Consider the following 24,708-nt stretch of genomic DNA (forward strand, 5'->3'; position numbering starts at 1 on the left):
TGGATGCAGAAGAGTATGGTGTTGTTTGGCATCAAGCAGCTAGGAATTAGGATTTAATACTGTTTGCTACAGTGTTGGTGTAGTAGCCGGTGCTGCTTAGAACGCATTACTGAGCGATGTGAAACTTGGGACTGGACCAAATCACTTCAGCTCCTTTGCAGATACTTCCGTCGCAATAAATGTTTCTTTATCAGCTGCCAGCAAACTACTCAGCATCATTCAAGATCCCAGAGGAGGGTACTTGTGTTCTGGAACAGAAATTAAGAAAAGCAGAGAGGGTTGAGTACCCTGGAAATGTGGATCTCAGGGTAATTTGGAGTACCAATTGTTTAGAAATGTTACAGGAAAACCATGTGGTATAATTATTTGTTAAATATTTAATCTTTACCATGAGTCAGGTGAGTTCTCAGAATACAGAAAAAACAACATTATTTTCATTTTTCTGTTTTAGGAAATTATTGATGTTTCAGAGGTACCTTGGACAGACATGAGTTTGTGAGCCTCCTCTGAGCCGTGGACTTAGGCCTGTGCAGGTAAGATGGGTACAGGAAGCTGAGAGGAGTAGGATGTAACTGGAATCTTAATGCTAGCTCGTGTACATTTAAACTTACTTCTGGGGAAATTTGCAGCTTACTACTGCAGTAAGCTTATTTGGTGATGGGTAATTAGCATATTAGTAGGAAAGAAAAGGACAAATGCTCACAAAGAAAGGACAGGAATGGCTGAAGGTCTAAGAGTAAATATTTCAGAGAGAGACTGAGAGGCTGTCATTTAAGGGATTTTGGATCAGACAGTAACAGAGCAGGAGGTTTTGCTCTCTTTCCCTGTGGTCGTTAAGAAGTCTTGCTGCCACATTTCACTTTCTCTTTTCTGCTGAGCTGAGGAAAAGATTCAGTAAATGATAGAGCAGGACCAGAGTGTGGGATTGAAAAAGTTGGGGTTGGGAGAAAGATATTAAATAGGGTCATCCTGACTCATAAACCATAACTTTAGTCCACTATTCCTCAGAAAAGATAAAGAGTGACTTAGCCTAATCGAACATCTTCATGGGAACATGCTTCTTAAGAGCAGGGGGCTCTTCAGTCTAACCTTTCAGTCTAATCATGAAAGACCTTCCAAGATCTCTTTGCTCTAAGAAATGTGTTCAGATTTAATTTAAAATATTTGCCTCTTTTGTTGCTGAGGGCATTTTCTTTCTGTGCTACTACAGTCAGAAAAAATGCATTTTCTGTTTTTGTTTCAAGGTTGATCCATATGCTCGTGCTACTATAAGAGATAGGTGTTTAATGCAGAAGGGCTGTGGCAAATTCCTTGGCTAGTAATATGCAGCGTATACAGGTACTTGGTAGTAGATTGTCCATTTGGGCTTAAAAACGAGTCTTTCCCCACTGTACTGAGGTTGGTTGGTTTTTGATTTTTCTTTTTGTAACTTTGCATTTATTACCATTTGGGAGTACAAAAAAAAAATCTATCTTAATTAAGCAGCTTTGATGTTTTAAAACAAATGCAAGCAGACAGATGAATGCAGTCTGTAAATCAGAGATTGGAGTGAGTACTCAACAGACATTTAAAAGAGCTGGGGGAGGTTGACACAGCTCATGACCAAATATCAGTCCATGTGTTAAACCAAAGAAACATGGCTGAGGGCTGTAAGAAATGAAGTCCTGTTTTATTTCTCAGTCTTTGGTCTTAAAAAACTTACTCCACCTATAAATCTTGGGAGAACTGCAATTTGTCTTCTCCATCAGACAGCTGTCTATATTTCAAAGTGACCCAGCCATTCACTGACCAGTACTGCATGGTACAAAAGCTAGCAGTCAACATTTCAGATAGCGCTTCTCTGCAAAATACAGAATCGCCATTTTTCTTTTTTTACTGAATATTCAAGAAACTATCCAGTTCCTGGATCTGGAAACAGAGTTAGGTTTTTCCTTAAAAGAAATTTTCGGTGACTTTGGATCTCTCTATTGATTCTGAGAGTCTTACAGAATACTAGAATGGTTTGGATTGGAAGGGACCTTAAAGATCATCTAATTCCAACCCCTCAGTGGTTATAACACCATTTTTGCTTTCACAATTAAATGCCTTTGTTCGTCCCGTTCTGAAGTGGAAATACCCACTGACATGATAACAGAGTGCTTGATAAAGGTAGGTATTGAAGTGGTGTGTATCCACAGTGGTATCAAAAACCACAATTTAAGAAAATTTGAACAGACATATTTTTGATTCTTGGAGTCTTCAGTTACAGTAATCATAAAAGTTACATGTAACAACAGAACTCTAGGGTTTCTCTTAGCAAAGTGTGGTACTTCATTTCTAAATGTTCCTTTAAAGGAAAAGATAAAGATTCAAAGCTATTTGACTTGAAATAATCGTTACATGGCCTGTGGTCTTCTCTTTCTGCAAGAATGAAATACTGCATATGTGTCCTCATTGAGGGTTAGCACGGAATTACTAACAGGAAATGTGAAAATGGTGTTGGCTATAAGCTATAATAGCTTCTTTTTTTCTTCTGTAAGATAGAATTGACTTTAACTTGTAAAAGCAAAGGTGTTTGCAGAAAGCTGGCATGAACACTTTGTCTGTTCCCTACAATTAACAGGCACTAGTGAGTTAAGGTTACCTGGATACTGCGAATTATCACCTAATGAATATGTGGCTTAACAATCTCCCTGTTCATCCTTTTCAAAATAAAACTGCATCTTGAAATGTCAGTCACAACTGATAGTAAAGCACATGAGTTAATAGGCATATCTGGTTAAAATTAATGAAAGTTCTTCTCCAGAAGGGCAGATAAAGGAGGCTAATGTTTCCACAGTGGCCTGGGATGGGCTTTTGTTCATGGGCTCTCATTACCTGCACAAAATATTCTTTAATCCCTTAAAGAATTAAAGGAATCTAATAGGATTTGTAAGGTTGTGTCAAGTCATATCTGCTGTACCCTGTGCTGACTGTTGGCTTTTCTGAGGCTGAAATCCAAGTGCAGATTTGAGTATCATCATCTTGCATAATGCGTAGGGAAAACTCAAGTTCATGGGCTGCAATTCATCAAGTTACTTAGTTGGTTATCCAAAATTGGGCTATATGAATTGCTTACAGTAACCATATATTAAACGCAAAAATTAATAAAAATTCAGAATGGAATGCCTGATAGCAGCAAAAAAACTTCAAGCATCTGTGGTCCCGATTTAGTTGCAGAGTACTTGAATCAGCAAAAGAGATTCCACTTTAGAGACTGATTAATGAGCTCGTTGCGAATGTTCCTAATTGATTTTATGCTCCCTATACAACTGGTGAAAGAACTGACCTTTTACATTGGTGATTGAGAGCAGACACATGCCGGAGTCTGAAATCCATTCCCTTTTTCCCATTTCTCTCAAATAGGAGTGCATGAGAGTGATGGGTGTGGGCCTGACCACCTTAGTTCTATGTCTAATTTACACGTATAAAATTAGGCAGTTGTAGCTACTCTGTTAGTTTTCCTTATTTTTTTTTTTTCAACGTGAGATTGGATTTCGATATATGTGTTCCATTTAAACAAGGGAAAGATACCGATTGACAGTTGCTGTCCAGCCTGTCACTTCTCAGGCAAAATGTTGAGATTCAGGTAATAGCAGCAGCATATTGAACTTTTTGTCTTTAGAATTTTCCCTCTTTTTCATTCCCATATAGCCGCAGATGTATTTTTTAGCTCTTGCATTCTGATTGAACGTGTTCCATTATGGTGAACACACTTTGGGAATCAGATATTCTTAGAAATCTGAAGTGGGAAAAATCCATGTCGAGAAGTGTTGTCATACGTAGGGAATGGCATGGAGGCCATGGAGGCCCAAGGTTTTCAAGGTCTTTTGGGAAGCAGTTAAACCGATGAGGACAGGTGGTGATTTAAAGCATGGCCTGGCTCTGCCTGTACAGAGGAAGCAAAGATGGTAGAGGAGGAGTGGAATAAATTTGTTTAGATCTATGTCCATATTGCAAATGTTTTCAGATTAATCTTGTCTGGTTATGAACTGAAAGCAGATAGAACAGATAGATGTTTTCTGTGATAATGTGAACCAACTTATCCTAAAAAGCCATGCTGTAGTTATTAAATATGCTGTATAGGAAGATGGTTTCTGTATCTCATAGGGATGTGTCTATTTGCAAGATAAGGATCGAGGCTGGAAATAGACTTTTTGAGCTTGGAAGTTCTATGCACCATTATTTTTGACTTTTGAGTTTAAGGAGTTTTGTTGTTATTATATTCTGTTGTTAATATGTCAGACAGATGAGTCATGCTATATTCTCATCTGTTTTGTAAATTAAGATCTGCGCAGTGTACAGGACTCCAGGAAGGTCTGTCTATCTTATGCATCTCTGCACCTTGGACCTCTTTCTGCATAGGAGAAGTAATATAGAAGTAAAATCAATGCAGCGTCTAAGTGCAAGAGTTTCAGATTGTAAAACAACTGGCATATTCTGTGGGAAGACCACAAAATATTTTGCAGTGCAGAGAGAGAATATGTAGAGGCACTATCCACACCTTTTTAGGAAAGGTCATCTTCAACAGAGGGTGGTGATACCAGCTGCCCCAACATTCATACCAGCATTCACTGAAGTACTCTACTTGCTTAACTTAGAGCACTGGATGCTTTTTGTAAGCAAGTACCACTTTGAAATTGTTTGAAATGCAGAAGTTTAAAACCTACCAGAAAGGAGAAAATTACCAGATTCTCACACAGAAGCCAAATACAAAAGATTTTACCTCTTTATAATGTGTGGTTTTCATAAGGCTGTCAAAAATTATAAGGCATGATATCAGTTCCATTTGCACGGCTTCCCAGGAACAGTGGCTGTATTGCTTATTTTTTAGGAAGTTGAAGATTCTTTGGAAGTACTTCTTCACACCGAGACCTGTGCTTTTTAGGATCCATGCCTGAAAGCTGTTTCTTGCTTTTGGTAGCTCTTCTAGCATGCACGTCTCCAATTCTTCAATTTGATGATGAATTCCATTTTGGAATCTCTCAATATTGCTTGTACTCCAGGCGCCTTCGGGAAGATTTCTGCTGAATAGCTGGAAGGTCTGTTGGAGGAACTCATAGATAACCACTGTGACATTCTTCTTTGTGACCGTCATAATCAACATGGGAAATCTGAAATCAGTTGTTTCGTTGAGACACTGCTGAGAAAAATATCCACCCATTTTGCGCAGAAAGTTCATGTTCTGGTAGTTTGCTTTGATTCCTTGGAAAAGGCAAACTGGGTGTGAGATTTTGGTATACAAGGCCAAGGCAATGCAAACTTGCAGCAAACTCCTCTGAACCAAGATGGTCATGCTGATGAAGTGGTCAGCATTACTTGCCGTTGTGCAGATCTGTAAGCCTGCAGTTTCTTGGTCGTCTTTTCTGTGTTCACATGCTGCTTTTTCATGACTCTGAATTTATTTCCCCTGTGTGACATGTTGGGTATTACTCATTTTGTAGGAATTGTGTTTCTGTCAACTGTGATTCTGGCCAAAGTTTGCTGTTGCTTTCAGTTGCAAAGGCTTGCTCATTTCTACTGTAACTTCATTTCATTAAAAGAAGAGTAAGTGAATCAATATGGTTAGTCAGTGGACATGGGCAGATCAGCGTCTGATAATGACGTTTAATCTTCTTATTCTTACTAGAATTGCTTTATGCTGAGAAATTTTATTTTTATGCTTAAGTTGGAAAACAGTGTGAAAAAAGAATCACAACCCTAGCTAACAGATATGTGCCCTAAGCAAGATGTAATTTCATTGATTTAAAAACAGATGTCTTTTTCTTGTAGGACAAATTGTTTTGTTTGGGGAGTGGCTTAAATTTTATTAGCAGAAGAACCCTGTTGTTGACAGAACAACATCGACTCACTAGGGCATTTGTTGCTATCACAATGTTGGCAAAAAGAAGTGTGTACAACTCCTAGGACAGATGCCTTTTTCCCCAGTATCTGTGATCATCTGCTGCTCAGAAGAGCTTTCTTCTACTTTATCACCAGGTGAACGAGCCTAGATTTTGACTAAACCTGTAATTGAGTCAAAATTTTTGACACCGTAAACTAAATTTTTGACACCATCAAGTGTTCTTTTAGGTAAAGAAGAGGACTTCCTTATGGTGCAGAGAAGGCAGCTGCTGTTCTGAAGCCTCCTCTTGTAAAGATAAGCTCTCAGGGAGACTGAATTTACCTGTGCTGGTAGCAAAATGCCCTGTCTTCAGGACCGTGCTAGCCAGAATAACGCTGGAATGGGTCTCCCAGCGTCAGGCCAGTGCAGTTCCGTGGGTATTGAGGTTGTGGGCCAGCTGGTAGCAGGACTGCCTGAGGCTGTGCTGACCGAAGTGCCCCAGCAGCCTCGTCCTGCTGTGGTGGCAGCTCTGAGACCAACCTACGTAAGCTGAGCACTGCGGGTTGGCAGGAGAGGGCTCGCTTGATGTGTCAGCTCCTGAACGTGTACCAGGGAGGTGCCACGAAGGCAGCGGTCAGCCCACTTAGCTGGCTCCTGTGATTGTAGTATGAGAACTCAGTGTAGATTGAGTGGGAAGACTGGGCTGGGGATTAAGATGAGCAGACGTTACAAGGCATTTAGCGGGCAGATTTTCCTCTCTTGTGGGAATCTCTAAGGATTGCTAAATCTGTATGTGAACTGACCTGATCTGGTCGCTGAAGCGTACAGAGTTCACAAAGCCAGGGGATGTGCCCTCATCTAATTCAGCCTGCATAATTGCAGGGATATTTTGAAGAGGATATGGAAAATGTCGAAGTTCAAGAATGTTAGATGTGAGCAGCAAAGGAGCTCCTGGATGCTCTTGAGATTAGAATACATTTTGCTAAAATTATCCTATTAATGCTTGGGAGGATCTGTTAGAGTGTGACAGACTGAAAGATTGCTATAGATGAGCAGTTTCTTTAGCAAGCTCCATGATGACTTCATCAGGTATACAGTAGGACCCTACTGACGTGGTAGTGCTCCTGTGGTTATTTTCCTTGTTTTGCTACTGCTGATGGTGATGCTGTACTAATAATTGTGGTGTTGTCATAAATTATTAACAGCGAGAGATCTTCAGAGAAGTTAAGTTATGAATGCAGTTGTGGGAAGTATGGTTTTGTGATTGAAAGACTGGACACAGAATGAAGAAGGGTATGGCAGATTTAATGCATGAATATGCCATGGAAACCCATCAGTGAGACATTCAATTACTTTATCTTTCCATTTTTAGTGTTTTTTTTTTTTTTTAAGAAAGAAAGGATTATTACATTTCTCTAGCTCTTTGCTGTATCTGTACTGTTGAGCACTGACACATACGACTTCTAGTATGCAAAGGATCTAAACTTAATTGGAGGCATTGCCTTTGTTGTATATCTTTACATTTTCTTGAAGTCTGTGCACGTATCAAAATGATTTAAGCTAAACTGTAGTTAGTATGTAGTGTTTTGAAGATCAAAACATCTAATTGAAGTTTATTGTCATAAAAGATTACGGAAGCTTATACTGGAGGAATAACTGTAAGTTCTGAAATGGCATCCGTCACAAAAGACTGCAGGACACAGTGCATTTACTAGTCACTACACAGTCTAAATCAGTAGCAAATATTACTCTGCTTTGACTTTTTTTTATGTTGACACAAAGTGAGGGCTAAAAAAAGGCAGTAGAGCATGTCCTTTTCAATTGAAGTTAAAGTGTCGGAGGATTCTGGCTTGATTGACTTGACAGAGCAGAACAAAAGTAAGTAGCGGACTGAAACAGACCTTGATGCATGGCTGGAAGTGTGTATTGAGAGATTAGTTAAGTATGTTGAAGTGCGTCCGTTCAAGGTATCATGTGGGAATAAAACAAGTTGGATCCAGGTCTAGGTACAGCTGGACTAATCGTATTTAGGATGTCTGTACGGTAACGCAGGAGGGACCAGGGCCTGGTCCAAACGCTTTACCATCAGGAACGCAGTTTTAATGTCTGGCCATGGTTTTGCTAGTTCAGTTCAGAATTATGTGCCAATTCATTTCACCTTCACATTGGCTCAAGCTTTGTAGAGAAAATCTCAGACCTCCACAAAACTTCAATTTGGCATGTATATATGCATAGCTCTCTTGCATTAAGTGGAACAACATTGGCTTAAATCAAAAGCAACACAGAAAAACAGCTTAGTGTTGTGAGGCAGAAATGGATCTGATCCGTTGTTAAATGGAGGGTTTTTTTGTTTATTTATTTGTTTTTGAATTCTGTTTACGCACTGGAGTGAATAATCACATCGCCAGTCATCCTTTGTCTTCCTTCCATTGTGATTTCTTAGATGATCCATGACCTATTTGGATGTTGTGAAAAACATTACATTTTCAATGGGAGATTGAGCAATAATTAAAAGTCTTTTAGGTGTTATTGGAGTAACCGAAGAAACTTTCTTTTCTCCCAGAAGAAGAAACAAGGGAAAAACCATTCACAGTCACTTCCAGATGAGTTGATTGTAGGTGGTGAAGGAGTGAGATGTGTTCATTGTGGATGAATGTTTTGGCCTTGAGATCACAGACATGTTGGCTTGGCGCTTCTTATCTAGGCACAAGTGAAGATGATTGCTCTCTGGGGAGGTTACATTGTCTCTACACAATGTTTTGTGCAACTCCCTTTCTTGGAGGACATCTGTTTACCCACATGAAGATTGTCATCTGAATTGAAACTCTCCTTTCCTCAAAAATCAGAGAGGAAGAGAAGCACTGCAAACCGTACACTCTGAGACCAGTCTCGTCACACAGGCCATTTCTGAATGTGTTGTTGGCTGTTACTGCGGACATGCAAATACTTTCTCCGTGGAAATGAGAAGAATGATTTGAATGAACAAAGCAGGAGCTATGAATCTGTGTTTTTGTTTCAGTGCTCCAGGTTTTCTGAAACTTCACGTTACATTCTTTCTTCTCAAGCACTCGTCTAGAGTTTGGTCAAAGGACCTAGAGTCCCTGGAAGAACTGTAGTTTCTCTAACAAGAAAAAATGTTTTTGTTGTTTTAAAAAAAGAAGTTTAATTCCACTATAGATTTTGTATGTTTGTAAGAAGTGTGAGCAGAGTGTCTGGTGGCTGTACTCACACAAGCTCAGCTGTCCTTCAGCAATGGCTAAAGAATTTTGTTTGGACTGTAGATCCTATTTTGTGTCCTAGGAGCTGAGGATGTGAAAGTTTTGTGGATCAGGTGGGAGCTGAAAACAAAATTCAGAAGTTAAAGCTGAAGCAACAGATCCAGTGCAAATGTCTAGGAGGCAAGTGAATCAAACCGAGTTCCCAATCTGAATTCACCTAGATGATGCCTGCATTCAAATTGCCATTTAGTTTTCCTGTGTTTTAACAGCATCTTTACAAGGTAGATATACCTAGCTACTATATGCCTTGGAATTTTATCAGGCTTTATCCAGGCTTTGTGTCAAGGTTGTCTGGTGGGAGCGTCATGTGTAATGCTGGGAAAAAAAAGGGGGGGAAATAAGTGGTCAAGGCCAGGTAAGTGCAAGCCTGTTTTGAATCCAGATGACACTGTAAGTCCTCAGAGAGAGGCTACATGAATTTCTGGATTATCATTGTTTCATTCAACACTGGCCTGTAAGTCTGTGTGTGTGTGTTCCTCGCAGCAGGTTGAACCTGGAGGCATGCAGCTCTGGCAGCCTTGCCTCTGTGGGGCTGCCAGATTCTGCCCACCTAACAAATTAAGGTCATTTTCTATTAGCTGGTGACCGGCAATTCCAACAGGAAATCCATAGTCTCATCCAAGAGCTTATGAAATACCCACCTCACCCTGTATTTACGTTACTGAAGGCTGTACAAGTGAAGGAACACTTGCAGGGATTGGTCTTCACTGGAGCATATGCCATGGAGAAGGTAAAGGGGCCACGTATACCCTGCTGGGAAAACAGAGGTGGAATACCTTACAGAGACTGGTTTTCCAAGGGAATTTCCATCTGGCTGCTCTGTCAGATTCTTCGTGTTGGATTTCTGTGACTCGACTGTTCTCATCTGCTTGCAATCAGTTGTAATAAACAGTTAGTATAACATTATTATTCATCTGTCTTGGCAGCCAGTAAAATAACATGAGAAAATCATCTCCATAAGGATGGCAGATACAACGTTCCTAATGCTTTCTCACTTGCAATAATCACCACTAGTCTTTAAAGTTGTTCGGTCATGTGTTAGAATGTTCCTGTAGCAGATGAGAAACCAAGAGGCCAGACAGTTTTCCAGAAGACAGACTCACTTCTTTTTCCCATTTCTTTCTTTCTGGGAAGACTGCAAACGTTTTGATATATCTTGTCTCAGATGTGGAAAAACCCTCAGACCTGAATCACCAAATCCAATAAATGTGATAAGGAAAGCTCCACCCAGCCAACTTATTTACCCCCAGCTGCAGCGGAAATGTTTCATGCTTCATATGTTTTAGAGATCTTTGTCAGTCAAATTACTTTTGGGAATAAGCATCTAACAGGGCATAGATGATGTAGAGCTGAGGGTGAAGTTTTACAACACGGAGCCAAACTGATCTGATAGTTAGCGTGTACCTACAGATGTAATCAGGTCTCTCTCTATCTCCTGTTTGGCCTTAGGACTGTTTTACCCCAGAAAATTATTTTGACTGAAAAGTCAATCCTCTTCCCTCTCCCTGAGGAAAAAAATAATGCGGAAAAAAAAAGCCTTTGTATCTTCAAGAGGCTAAGTAGAGTAGAGCTGGTGCTGGCACATAGGGAAGACTGGAAGAGCATGGCTGTTAGCATGGGAGCAGGACCTACGTTCATCAGGTCACTGAGATGGTAAGTTTAGGTTTATTTATTTTAGGTTATTTATTTTAGGTTATTTATTTCCCATAGTAGGGCCTCTAAGGGAAAATGCTGTATTTTCTTAGTGTCTGTCATGTCTGCCATGTATGTAGGAGTGTTTGGGGTCCATCCATTCTCACAACATGTGCTACATCAGAAGTAGTACAGACCTCCCGTTTGAAATCCCACAGTAAGTCCAGTGGCATTCAGTCAATTTGCTGTGTAGTTTTTTTTTCACTGCAGAGTGAAGAACTATTGGTAGTTCAGGTTTTACTACTTGGGGTTTTGTCAAAGTCCATCTGTGAAAGAGCTACGTGGGTTTCCTAAGTCTTTTATCAGTCTTTGCTTATTAGGAGGTTGTTTGGAGAATACGAGGGGAGATTGCTGCTGGAACTAGTGACTGGGGAGTGTGCTTTTTCACGCAGTGCAGTTACTAAGTGGTCTAGGCTTTTGGCACCAATGCATATTTTGAAATTGCTCAGCACGCGACAGGTAACCAAGCAGGCTAGCGTATGACAGATCAATGTTTTGGATGGCGTCCGAGCACAGGAATTGTTGATGCGCCAAAACTGTACACCAGTTCACTGTAACACTTGTTTTGAGGGATATAGGAGTGACTGCTCTAAAACCCGTGACAGAATAAAGAGTAGTAGTTGGCCAGGTTTCTGTCTGGATGCCTGCATGTTAGGCAAGCAGAGGTACAGTGACAAACGTCCACGACAGGCATTGACCAAACAGCTACCGGATCACTCTAGAGGTCTTGCTTTCATTGTAATCTTTTTGCTGTCTTAAAGAAGGATCAGGTCCACAAAAATAGTACTCAATAATATAATATGTCTTTGCACAGAACCTGTTGAAAAAAAGTGTGAAGTCCTTTTACAACAACAATTCATTAGAGAGCTGTTACAGCCATTCATGAAGGTACTTGTGTTAGCAACAACTTGAAATACTGGTACTCTATGAGGATTATTGGCTAAGAAGAAGAAACAAGACCCTTCCTAGAAGGCCTGAAAATAAGCCCTTATGACACATATAAGAGTAAATTATGGAAGATAAATGCGTTATGCTAGTAACTTAGCAGTCACCTTTTGTGAACCATGATTCAGATCTGGATTAGCTGTCTGGACGCATGGCAGCACTGCTGTTGGGATGAATGGTGAGCATTGCAAGCAGGACACAGCTCTGGGCACAGAACCTGTAACTATTTCTAACAATGATGTTAGCAAATTCATGGACAGGTTGATCATTTCTTGGAAAAAATAAAACTGGGCTCAGTGAACGAGATCCCTTGTAGTCCAGTACTCCTGTTGACTAAAACTAATGTGGCCTGGAGACTGAGAGTTGCACATCTTCCTAAAGCTCCGTTCCTAACAAACTCTGGTTTGTTAGGAAGCACCACTGGTGCTTTTTAGAGATCTACAGTAGAATCTTAGTGTGACGAGTGGAGATTTCAAGCTGATAAGTGTTTTATTGTCAGATTTGAAACACACACCTATTGTGTACTACATATTTAGGAGGGTAAAAGTTTTTTATTTTGAGAATCACCTTGTGCTGCTGTGAATGCAGCAGGTTTTATCTGCCATGCAACATCCCTGTATCAAGTGGGTGAAGCAACTGAAGTTCCTCCTGCAGGTCCCAATCCACGAGGTGGTACCAGGAGAACCCCTGAGATGCACCACTGCTTTTGGCAGCTTTATGTCAGTTTTGATTACCTCTGATGCTATGACACATTAACATAAAAAAGTAGAAAAGTTCTATATGAAAAACTTGTTCAGCAGTAGGACCTTTTTTATACTGTGTTAGTTTAAAGATATGGAAAGATTATTACTTTCATCCAGCAGATAGAGTTGAGAAAGCATCAGACAGGCTTTCTGGTGCAGAAAAGGAGGGGTCTACACATGCTCCTTGGTTGCAGTGCCATTGCTTAAAATGTAAAAACAATTCTGATTGTCCTGCATTTTTGAACTCAGACAGGAACTTCTGGGTCTGGAGACCTCTATTTGACATTCAGTTCTTGTCTGCAACTGTGCAGTTAGTGTGGCACCCATCTTTCTGTTCATAATCCAGACAGTGGAAGAAGAGGTGAAATGGGATATGATTAAGTCTGTGAAATTTTGACCTTTTTAATTTTTGGCATTTGACATTTTGACCTTTTTAATACCTGTTTGAGCTCAGAGCAGTCTTCAGTTTAAACTAGTACTGTATGCAGCACTTTTCAAGATTGTTGAAATGTTTTCCTAACAGGAATGCAGTAGGATCTTATTTCAGGCTGGGCTGACCCTGGACAGCACAACAAAGCTACAGTTTGCACTGCAGGTGGGTCATCTGCTTGCGTAGCATTTGTGTGGGTCTGGATTTCCCCTGAGGTCTTCTTCAGTAACTCTTTGGAGCAAAATTGCATTTGGAAGACCAATTTTTAAAAGACAATTCCCACTTAGATGGTTCCTTTCTGTAAGTGATGATAGGCAAGAAGGGTCAGCTCAGTGCCTATGTTGTTTGAGAGAGATGAGGGGAGAGAGCAGAGTTTGTATTTACCTCTCCTTTCCTTTAGTCACTGCTTCCCCCCCTTTACTGTCAGAAAGATGCCTTTCTTCTTCACCAGCATTTTGGTTCCAGGCAACCAGGACAGCAGTAGGCTGGACTGACCAGTTTGGGCACCGCACCTGGTTAAAAGTCCTTCACTTGTAAGCAGAGCTGTCCACTCCCTGTCTCAGAGGAAAGCAAGGTCTTGCAGGACCTCTGGTTGCAACACGTTTTATGCCTACAACCTTCTGTGTCTTGGTGAGGTTATGAAGAGAAGTAACTGTGGGTAACCTGCATCGAATCCCTGTGGTACTAAAAGGGGTAAGATTTTCTTCCCATTCTTTCCTATTTTTAAAAAATTAGAATATTTTACTAAGTGGAGGGAAAGTGCTATTCTGGTTTTATGGTTTTTTTGTTTGTTTTTTTCTACCCAACTTATCCCCTTGTGTAGGGCTACCTGTATTTGTAGAGATGTTATTTCAGTGGCAAAGAGTTTCATTAACTTGGTGAGGGCTTTTGTTGTCCTTCTGTAGCTTATGTATCAGGTTAATTTAAAATGCTCCACAGGAAGGGTGTTGACAGCAGTGGTTGCCTGGCAAGCAAATAATAATTATATGATGTACCTATCCTCTCCCAGCATTGGGTAAGAAGGGAGGGGAACTCCCAGCTCTGAGTGCTCAGCGCTGAGCTTCTTCACTCTGGATAGAATTTGGGCGGAAGAATTAATTGAGGTTTTGCATCTTTGTAAAGAGACTTGGGATGGGATATACACAAAGGCCTTTGGATATTGAACAGAGGAGATCAATGGTAAGCAGTTTCTAAGGAATTTAGTTTCTTGTAATGAATATCTTTACAAGTAATACATATCCTTGTAAGTTACATCTTTATAAGTTACAACTTGTGATATTTATAATGGAGTCTTGGACAAGATAATTTCCTGAACTAAAATATTTTTCCCTTAATTTTGTTGTGGTTGTCAGCCCCAGATGTGTTTTATTAACAATTGGAGGCCTGATTTCTTTCTTCAGTGGGATAAATGGGATAATGATAATTCAACATGGAGGAGATGCATTTTGTTAAGCTGATCCAAAAAAACTTTAGTTCCAGAAAACTGTTCACTGTGTTAGAGTCTAAATGTACACACAAATTGGAGAATCCCCTACATAAGTTCAAACATAGAGACCTTTACTCTGTGTGCCCCAAGGTGAATGAGTAACTGCTGTGTTCTCTGTTAGTCACAGGTCGATGGAGAGGTGCTGTGTTGGAAGGAGGCACAGGTAACAGAGGGAAGATACTGGGCCTTGGAACCTTGTAGGCAGCCTTTTGCATTTTCTCTCATCTCCAAGGTTTCCCCCTTTATACCATTTGTCTTTATGATCCTCATAACTCTGTATTTTCAGGCAATGATTTAGAGGATGCCTTAAGTCCCCTCAGTACAAAATCCGGCGATTTCTTCAAAAAGCGGTACAGTTTCCAGGGCTAATGAACAAGACAGTGAAAGAGAGGTGGCTATAAACCAATTAAATGAAGGAGTGAGGTACACGCAGGAGACAAAGGTGAACCCATGAAGTAAATCAAATTCATTCTCTAATCTTTGATCTGTCCCAGAAGACTTTATGAGTTGTGTCCATCCTTTTCCCAAAAACTTGAGATGGCATATTCTCTCACTTCTACTGTTTCCTGCTCTGCTTGCAGGTTGAAAATGCTGTTTAATAACTATGACCCATGCTGATTCTAGTTTAAAAACATTGAGACTTTAAACAAAGTGCAATATCCTAGCAGGTCAGAGGCAAAACTTCCTGAAGGATAAGAAGATGACAACTTTGTACTACCTTTGCTGGCATCTTAAGAGTCCAGACTTATTTCATTTCCAGTGTGAATCCATTAATCGAAAGGACTCCATTGTCCAGTGGAAATTGTTTTTTCTTTAAGCAGATTCAAACTGAGTTAAGTAGAGGCGCTAAAGCTCTACTTCAAGAGTGTGTTTGGAGTCTACCTTACAAACAGATGGCAGCCCTCTGAATGAGGCAACTGTAGTTTTGTACCTCGGTCTGCTGTTGGCCTGCAGTGTTACCTTGGGCAGATGACTACTTGCATGGTTCTTGCTTTCATCTGCTGCTCTCTAAATGCTTGAGGAAATACACTTTACACAAGGGGCAGTGGGATTGGTTTTGATAAGAAGTTTGTGGTTACATCTTACAGCAGAGCTTACCTTAAACAAATAACTGATTACTACTTGTTAATTGATATTCTTTGAGACAAAGGGTTTGGGATGCCATGTTAAATGATGTGTGTACAAAAGTCTGTGTTTATGCATTGATGGCAATGTAACAGTCCTTGGAGCAGGACTGATCAGTGTGCATTCATGAGTATCCAAATGAGGGATGGTTGCAGCTGCAGTTACTACAGGTGGACTGTTAGAGGCCATTAGAAAACCAGGTCTTATATTAATGTAGCTTTTATAATCTAATTTCTTCTTGGTTTATTGTACTGATTATAGACATCAAACATAACTTGACTACATTAATGGCTTTACTAAAATTATAAAAAGGAAAATACGTCTTGGATCATACAATTTGTTCTACTTGCAGGTGTGGGCTTCTTCTCCCCATGCCTTTTCTAGTGCTCTGTGCTTGCAGTTTACTGGTTTCTGCAGTGTCAGTGAATGCAGCAGATTGCAGGTGCAGTGTGCTTCTGTGGGGTATGTAGGGGACCATAGGATCCTAAAATGTAATGTAAAGTGTGTGGAATAGTGATAGCGTTCCACTCTAAGCCCTGAACAAAATCTTGATTTGACACTACCTTTAAGAGACCTTGTCTTGGAATGTAAGAAAAATGCTTAGTCTAGAAAGACTTCTGCTGATGCATCTTCTCCCTAGTGAGAAGAACTAATACAGTGAGCTGCTAAAAAATATGGTTGATCTCCACAGTGTACAGCACAGGTGAAACACAATTTGATTTCCTTTGTGTCCTGATACCAAAGGAATTTGCAAAAATAAATCTTTACATACAAAATCCTTGGGAATTCTGCATTCCTCCCTGACTACAAATCTAGGCAGCTCCCCTCGCTTTTTGAGGGACTTAGAAGAAGCACAGCTTTGCTTCTGCTTTTACCACTAGACAGCCCTGAGTCCTGCTGTGCAGTGCTTTATAAAATACATTCACCCAAACACAAGTGCCAGCACACTTTTTAGAGGCAGAATTGCAAATATTATTATTAATGATCCAGCTGTTTCTGGTAAAACTAGAGCATGAACAGGGAGACACTTGTGTAAGCTGGTCCTTCCACTCAGACACTTAGGTTTGCTGCAGAGCCAGTTTCCAAAATTCTCAAGGCTACCTTCCATTGATGCAGGCAGCAAAATGCAGATGCAGTGATGGATGAGAGTACGTGGAGAAGAGGGTGTCTGTTAATGAGGCACCAGAACTATCTTCTTCCTCATTTTGTAAACTGACTGGCTGTAAAACTAACCTTATCATATACATAAAGGCCTGTGGAAGGAGTGGTACCAGTCACCACCAATACAACTTCTGTTTTTCTGAGTCAGGCATAATGCCATTCTCTTCTAGGATTAAAAGGCAATCTTAGCTTGAAGTCTTCTAAGAGAGAGTAAGGTAGGTACAACGGGTTCGTTTATGTTATAGTAGAAGGCTTCAGACAGTAATAGGGAGTGCTTATGATACATTGGATAAAGGATTTAGCCCTGGGAGTCTGAATTCAACTGGTTGCAGCCTTTTAATTTCATGCCCTAGTCCTCATGGAAGCATGTTCAATGTAGTTAAAATCAGGTGTCTGGAAGGAAACTGAATTTATAAGGGCATGGGTGGAGGCCATGTGAATTTAGCAGTCAGTTCCCTCAGGTAGGTTAGATCAAAAATAGTTACCTGCGAGCAAGCAAGGACGAACAAGAGAGAGATATTAGTTTCTGACGCTGTCCTCTGGGGAGGGCAAATTGTTCAATAGATTTCTAAAAATGTTGCTTAATAATTGCTACTGAGTTCTCACCAGCATGTTCACTCAGTGAAATTTCAGGTGTTACACACTTCTGCAGGTAAAGTTACTTCAGTGAATGCCAGAAGGATTTTTCTCTGTAACATTAGTGGCTAACCTGTTTGAATTTCCAAACTCTTTGTTTTATTTTATTTCTCTCTGTGTATCAAAACAGGGGAATTGCCATCTGTTGAATAGCAATAAGTCTGAAAAGAGTGACTTTAAAGCTTCAGTGTGGTATGTGTGAGGATATCACCGCCTGCGTTAAAGCCTTAAGCCCCCCAGTGGGATTTGAAAATGTAAGAGACTTTTTTTTTTTTTAATCGTCCTCTACATTTTAAGTCGTATGTATGTGTGGTGACTTCACACCAGAAGGCAGTTCAGCAGCACCACACTGTGCTCTCACTTATCCTCTTCAGAAGAACTGGGGGAGAAAATATGATAAAAACAGCTCATGGGTTGACATGAGGACAGGGAGATCACTCACCAATTATTGTCACAAGCAAAACAGACACAGTGTAGGGAAATTAATATAATACATTGCCTATCACTAGCAGACTAGAGCAGTGAGAAACTAAAAACAAACTACAAACACCTTGCCCCCATCCACCCTCTTCTACCTCCTCCCCCCAGGTGTCAACAGGCAGCAGAGAATGGGGCTGCGGTCACTCCCTGATGATTTGTCTCCGCCGCTCCTTCAGGGTCCCTCTCTGCCCCTGCTCCACGTGGGGTCCCTCCCACGGGATGCCGTCCTTCCCGAACTGATCCTGCAGGGGCTGCCCACAGGCAGCAGCTCTTCAGGAATTGCTCCCACATGGCTCTGTACCACATGGTCCATCCATCCCCCAGGAGCAAACTGCTCCAGCACTGGTCCCCCACAGGTGGGCGGCAGCTCCCCCCAGGCCCCCTGCTCCTGCGTGGGCTCCTCTCCACGGGCTGCAGCTCCGGCCCAGGGCCTGCTCCTGAGGGGGCTCTCCATGGGCCGCAGCCTCCTCCAGGCCACATCCACCTGCTCCACCGGGGGCTCCTCCATGGGCTGCAGCGTGGAGATCTGCTCCATGTGGGACCCATGGGCTGCAGGGGGACAGCCTGCTCCACCAGGGGCCTCTCCACAGGCCGCAGGGGAACTTGTGCTGCGTGCCTGGGGCACCTCCTGCCCTCCTGCTGCACTGCCCTTGGGGGCTGCAGGGCTGGCTCTCACCCCTCTCTCCCAGCTGCTGTTGCCCAGCACTTCTTTCCCTTCCTTAACTCTGCTCTCCCAGAGGCCCACCCAGCATTGCTCATGGCTCAGCTCTGGCCAGCAGTGGGTCCCTTTTGGAGCAGCTGGAGCTGGCTCTGCTCTGACATGGGGCAGCTGCTGGGCACTGCTCACAGAGGCCATAACTGCAGCCCCCTGGTACCAAAACCTTGCCATGTAAACCCAATACCCAATCTTTTGTCTCGTGGTCTGTTGTAGCAGTATCATAACTTTTGGGAAGCACTTCTATACTGCTTGTATTAAAAATCAGTAAAGAAATACTACTCATTAATTTTCATAAAGACCTAATACAGTATTTACATAATATTTATTTGTAAAAATGCCTTGCATCAGAGAATCACACAATGTGTAGATACATTAATGTGACCTTGTTTTATATATATGCATCTTTGCCCAACTTTCTTCTTAACTCAAGCACAAAAGAGCATGCCCATAATCTATGTGCTAGAGATGAGCACATGGAGGGATGTTAAAGATGAGATCTGCAGCTTCCAGCTTAAAGACTTGCATATCTGAGCTGATTGCCTTAGGGTAGGTTTATTGTCAGGGGAGGCCGGTGATCACTTTTAAGTTTGATGTATCTGATGGAATTTGGATGTCTAGGATGAGATGAGTCATGTTGTAGAAATGAGTTTTACTCCATTAACTATAATGGAAGTCTAGGCAAGAACCAACTTGTCGAAGTCTATGCCAGAAATGCCTCCGTTTGGACATCTGAATTCCATCCCGAATTCCATTCCATCTTACTGCTGCCCTACACTCCTCCCAGGAGGAACGAATTCACTGGCTTTATGCACTTGGCTATGGCAGTGACCCACACGTGATCTGAAAGCTGAAACTTCTGCCATGTTGTCAGTCACAGCGGTGGCAGCTTTCCCCTACCGGACTACTCCATGTATCCATGCTAGTGTCACCAATGTTCTTGGACAGGGCATCGATGAGCTGGACCAACCACACAGGAGGGCCATAAGAGCTCCCCAGCCCAAGCACTCTGATGAGCATGCTGCAGCTGCACCACATGTCCTGGTACCACCCAGGACGTGCAGCAAGGAAGTATCGGTGCTGAGCAGGGCATAGCTGATCAGGATGTGCTTGTCTGCCCTGCTGGAGCTGTGTTGTCCCAGTAAGTCGTACAGTCCAAACTTACTCAGTCCTAAGCCCTGTCAGAGTTTAGCCTGGTTTAGGCAATGTCAGTTGAGGGGCATAGGTGGTTCACTCCCTACAACCCCATCAGCTGTGATAGGTAGCTGGGAGTTGCTCAAATTGCTCATCAGCATTTTTTTTTCATGCGCTTATTTAACGTGTGATTGTTTATTATGCCATATAATCTGATGTTCAGTCCAGAAGGGTGGAATTGGTGAGTTATTATTTGTAATTATTAGATTTCTAAGGCAAGGTCATTAGTTGCCCTTAATATAGGCTTGTGTTCAGTAATGTAGTGCATTAAGCTGATAGATAGTATATTGTCGTGTTGTTCATGTCACCCTGCCACTTGTAAATTCCAGGGTTTAATTATGTCCTGATCACCATTCATATTGCTGCAGTAATACTGTGAGGCGTTAGTATTAAATTCAACACAATTTACGCTGTTCTTAATGATAGAAGCTAAGTGTCTCTTTAGACAGGTTAGTCCTGTTTTATTAGTTAAACTAAAGGAAGGAATGTACGATGGTCCAGTATATTTTACCTGATGTAAAAGCTGTTTTTCAAGCGTTTTTAGGACTCAAGTTCACAAGATTTAAAGTAGTGAATTGCAATGCTGGCAGGTGTTTGTTTCCAATCTGTAAACACGAGTGAAGGCATGTGGGTATGATAGCAAGGTATGACTGATAATCTGCAAAAACTGGTGTAGAGACTGGATTTGAAATCTGAATCACAGAACTTAAATGGAAACATGTTTACCTACAAAAAGGTTGCTGCTTTACTTTAGGAAAGGTATTAATTTGATTGTGGGGTAAATTTATGCATTTCTAGAACAGTTTTGTGCTATTTCGTGCTCCTTATTACACCTGTCTTGGCAAGGCACGCCTCAGTTCTTATGTTCTGCTTAGAACAAGTATAGCTTAAGTGAAAATGTGTTTTTACTGCAGGTTTATTCCTGAAGATCTTCTGTGTGCGTGCTGGTGTTTCAGCTCAAAGCAGAGAGTAGGGTAACAGCAGGGGTTGTTTCAGTTTTTGGAGATGCTGAGGCCTGAAAGAAGGAATTGAGATGTAGTATTCCCCACAGAGGTCCCCTTTTCTCAGCCATCCCAGTACCTGTGCACGCAGACACAACTCTTGGCTGAGCCATTGAGTCCCCAGGACCTCTTCCAGCTGAGGCTGCTCGCTGGTCCTTGGGTACCCATGTGGACCTGTCTGCCTGGTGGTGCTCCAGAAACAGAAACATGACCAAGTCCGAAGAGACAATAAGTATAGCTCTTGATGTAATGTTTCCTGCATTTTCTTCAGTGGAGCTGTTCCTTAACATCTGCCTGATACTGGAATAAATGGTAATAAACAATTAATCCTACAGTCCCAAAGACAAAGTGATACGAGAAACAAGTGTATAGGGTTACCCCTTATCTTCTAGCAACTGTATGCTGAAATCTCTTTTGTGCAAGGAGCTGTTAGGTATGCAGTATGCTGTTTCACACTCTGGATACAGGATCTCTGCCACACTGATGAAATGTGCTGTCAACAAGCAAGAATTTTGTGTGTCCGGCCTACCACGGGTGACACCTCTTCTGTGGGGTTCTGGGGTGTATTATTTCATTTGGCTTAAAGTGTGTTGGGCAGGTATTGTGCCTCTGAGGTGGCGTCTCTTGTGAAAAACTTGAGGTTACATCAAGTGTGCAAGCTTTAATGAAAATCTACAGAATATAAAAGGAACCTGTTACATCTCTGTAGCCCAGTGCAGCTGCATATTACATCTGTATCTCTCTGTAGATGTTACCTGCTTTACTAAATTATGTTGGACTTCTCATATTACAGTTTGCTTGGGGTCTTCACAATCTGAGAAGCACTCTTGCATGTTTATTGCATTCTCAAAGTTTATCAATATATTTATAATAGGGTAATTCTTAGGCATTTAGAGAGGTCTGGATGGACATCTGAGTTACCTGTCATCTTGTCTTTAAATTTACCAGCATGATCGTTGTACTGCTATAAGCTTGATTTTAATTCCTATGTGCAATCAAATGATCAAAAATGTAGCTGAATTTGAATGTATGTTTGTATTGCAAGTTTTCTTTTTAAATTTTCAGAACATCTCAGCTCTGCCTGTTGTTTTCACTAATTCTCTTTCTTTCAGTAAGCAGTGGAAAATACAGTACTGTTGTTTGTATTTGTTCTAAAAAAAAAAAAAAAGAAGAATTTGGAGCTGAAAGAAACTGAAAAGTGGTGATGCTTACCAGAGTTTGGAAAATCCTATTTTCCCAGCGGTAGTAGATATTCCATCTTAATTGTAACTGATATAGTCGGTACTTGAAGATTTTCTCCTTTTATTTATCATGTTCCTTTATAGTGATCATGTTCACTAAATTTATGTATTATTTACACCACATCTTTCACATTACCTTCAGTGGGTATGTTAAAGAACAAATCTCAGAGTGGCGGTTTTTGTCCTGAATTCCCAGGAGTGCCACATCAGTCTGGCTATGACATAAACGGAGCTAATCTTGCTTTATTTTAGAAGAAGCAAGTGAAGGATTGGGTGATAGGTTTTGGTCTTACAGGCTGTATAATTTGTGATAGGTTGTCCTGTTCTTAAAACAGGAAGTGTGCAAGAAGAATACTTCCCTAATTGTATGTACTCCCACACATGTACAATAATTTAATAATTGAACCTGCCTGAACATGATGATATCAAAAGCAGCAATTGTGGGTGGTTTACACTTTTTTTGGTATATTTGCCTAGTCATTTTCTTTAATTGAACCCTGGGCTAGAAACTCAGAGATAAAACAGGGTGTAGCCAGCAGCGTTAGCTTTGGTGCCTCCTGTCAGCCTTCTAAATTGCTGTTTAGCTGGCATTTGAGCCAATGTGTGTTGCAGTGCTGAACACGAATGCCGGAAACACTTGGGAGAAGGGGAGAAGAACAAAAAAAAAAAGCACAAGGAAACTTGGGCTTCTGTCTCAGCTGTGGTAGGACAGGGGTTCAGTCTTCTCTGTTAATCACCTGGGTGGCATACTTCTCAGAGAGTAGATGTGTTATTATTTGGGATTACTCTTGGGATCTGCGGTGATTGCTGCCTCAAAAATGATGATGGCTTCTTCCTACCTGATGGCAGATACCGCGTGCGATACAGCTGGGTTTAATCAAATGATTTGGGATTGGATCAAAACCATAATATATGGGATGTGTGAATGGCAGAAGATGTGATTGAAATGGGATAAAGAATAGCAATTGCAAGGTAGCAATCCTGTTTCCTAACCGTTTATTTATGTAGCAACCAGAATGATGACGGCATCCTAAAGGGCAGTTGGACTAAGCTTGTCCTGGCTTGCTGCCAGTTTAGAAATGAATTACTGGTGCTAACCTGCCTGTTAGCTGCATAAGCAGCGTTCTCAGAAATGCTAAAGACTCTGCAAAATTCTAACCAATAAATTAAAATGTTAAATATAATAAAGACACACAGTAGAATTGCTAACTATTATAGTGAAAAAAAAAAATCTCCATTGTGAAAAATTCTCCATAGTGGAAGAAAAAAAAAAAGGCACCATTTTCTGGATGTTGCAGGATGTGTGGGTCTGACGGGAAGTAAGAGGGAGAGGAAAAGGGGTGCAGAACCTGGGCATGGACACATTCAGCAGTGTAACAGATACTCTTGTTCATGTTGTGGTGTGAGGCAGGTCCTGTTAACTAGGCCATGGTCTAGATGAACAGATGAAAAGCATGTTTCTGATTCAAGTGCTTCCCACCTGGAAGACTTTACTAAAGTGAGGAGTGGGCTTGGGTAGGGTAGAAACCTCAGTTGCTAATCACCTTTTAAGATCAAGCAATGAATGATCTTTTTAGGAGGATGTTCTCTAGTAGATGTTCTTCAGTTAAATACAATTAACTTGAATGTACAACTTAAGTTTATGTATGGTTCTCCAAATTATCTGCAAAAATTTTATCTTGCAGCCTTCCTGGGATGTTGGCAGTGAGTATTTCTAAATTAGTTTTTCAGCTGCAGAATATCAGTGGACAAACAAGTGCCATGTATTCAGATTCCCAAATTGTATGGGAGCTGCTAAAAGAATGAAGATAGAAGACGCAGTGTCAGAGCATCTGTACAGTTCGTGAGTGCATGGCTTTTTACCATGTATTTTGGTGGCTTTCCTGCTCTAAACTCACAAAGCCCGTTTTCTCTCTTCAGAGGTCTTCTGAGTTGTTTAGTATAATTACTCTGCACCAACCTCTGACATCTTAAGGGTTATACAAGTGTGTGAGTCTTAAGAAATCTTATTTTGAGAGAATGAGACTGTTCAGGTGTGCAGGTTGTGTCTGTATGTTTTCAATGATTTATTAGAGGTGATGTGAATTCCTCTGCTGCTACAACCACTGTAACTATCCATTGGTTTGGATGTGTGTTTGATAGTACAACCTCTCCTGTGATATAGGATCCCCAGCATCTACCATCCCTTAGGGAAAAGTGCCAGGACTTAAATACCTTGTAGCAGTTCTCTCTGAACTCTCCTGTCTGGCAGAGAGCTCTGCTTTATGAGATTTGAGGTCATGGCATGAGGTATGACAGAAAACCACCTTAAAGTTTTGTGGGTTTATTATGAAACTGACCACAGAACGTCCCTACTAAAATTTTGGAGTTATATCAGCAAATAAATATCTGTAATGGTGTTCCTGTGACTGGGTCGCAAGACAGATGGAGACCTTGCTTCTGAATCACCGTATGTACTACATGCAAGCCTACAACTAGAAATGGGAAGCTATGATGTTTTCTTTTTTCTTGGTCAGATTTTGTGTGGGAGGTACTGAAATTATGGTGTGCGAAACACGCTGCATAAACTAGTTCTGTAGGAGGAAGCTCAGCCACCTTGACAACTCCCACTTTAAAACTGTGCCAGCTTTACAGACAATTTTTAATTAAATCAGCAATCGGTTCCTAGTTAGAGGTGAATTGAGCTGTGACAGGCAGAGAAAGACTGTAGCTCAGATTGGAGTCCTTCAAATGTTGCCC

The 24,708-nt window shown here is 41.2% G+C and overlaps 1 protein-coding gene across 2 annotated transcripts in view; it reads left to right on the forward strand.

Annotated features, from left to right (window-relative positions):
* The window catches only part of MOB3B (MOB kinase activator 3B), a 100,969-nt gene that overhangs the window by 17,562 nt on the left and 58,699 nt on the right, over positions 1-24,708 (forward strand). For both annotated transcript variants that reach the window (XM_035562978.2, XM_050716325.1), the window contains one exon: positions 452-533. The gene's annotated coding sequence lies outside the window, so the exon portion shown is untranslated. The remainder of the gene's footprint in view (positions 1-451; positions 534-24,708) is intronic.

The sequence above is a fragment of the Cygnus atratus genome, chromosome Z (assembly GCF_013377495.2).
Source record: "Cygnus atratus isolate AKBS03 ecotype Queensland, Australia chromosome Z, CAtr_DNAZoo_HiC_assembly, whole genome shotgun sequence".
NCBI lineage: Eukaryota > Metazoa > Chordata > Aves > Anseriformes > Anatidae > Cygnus > Cygnus atratus.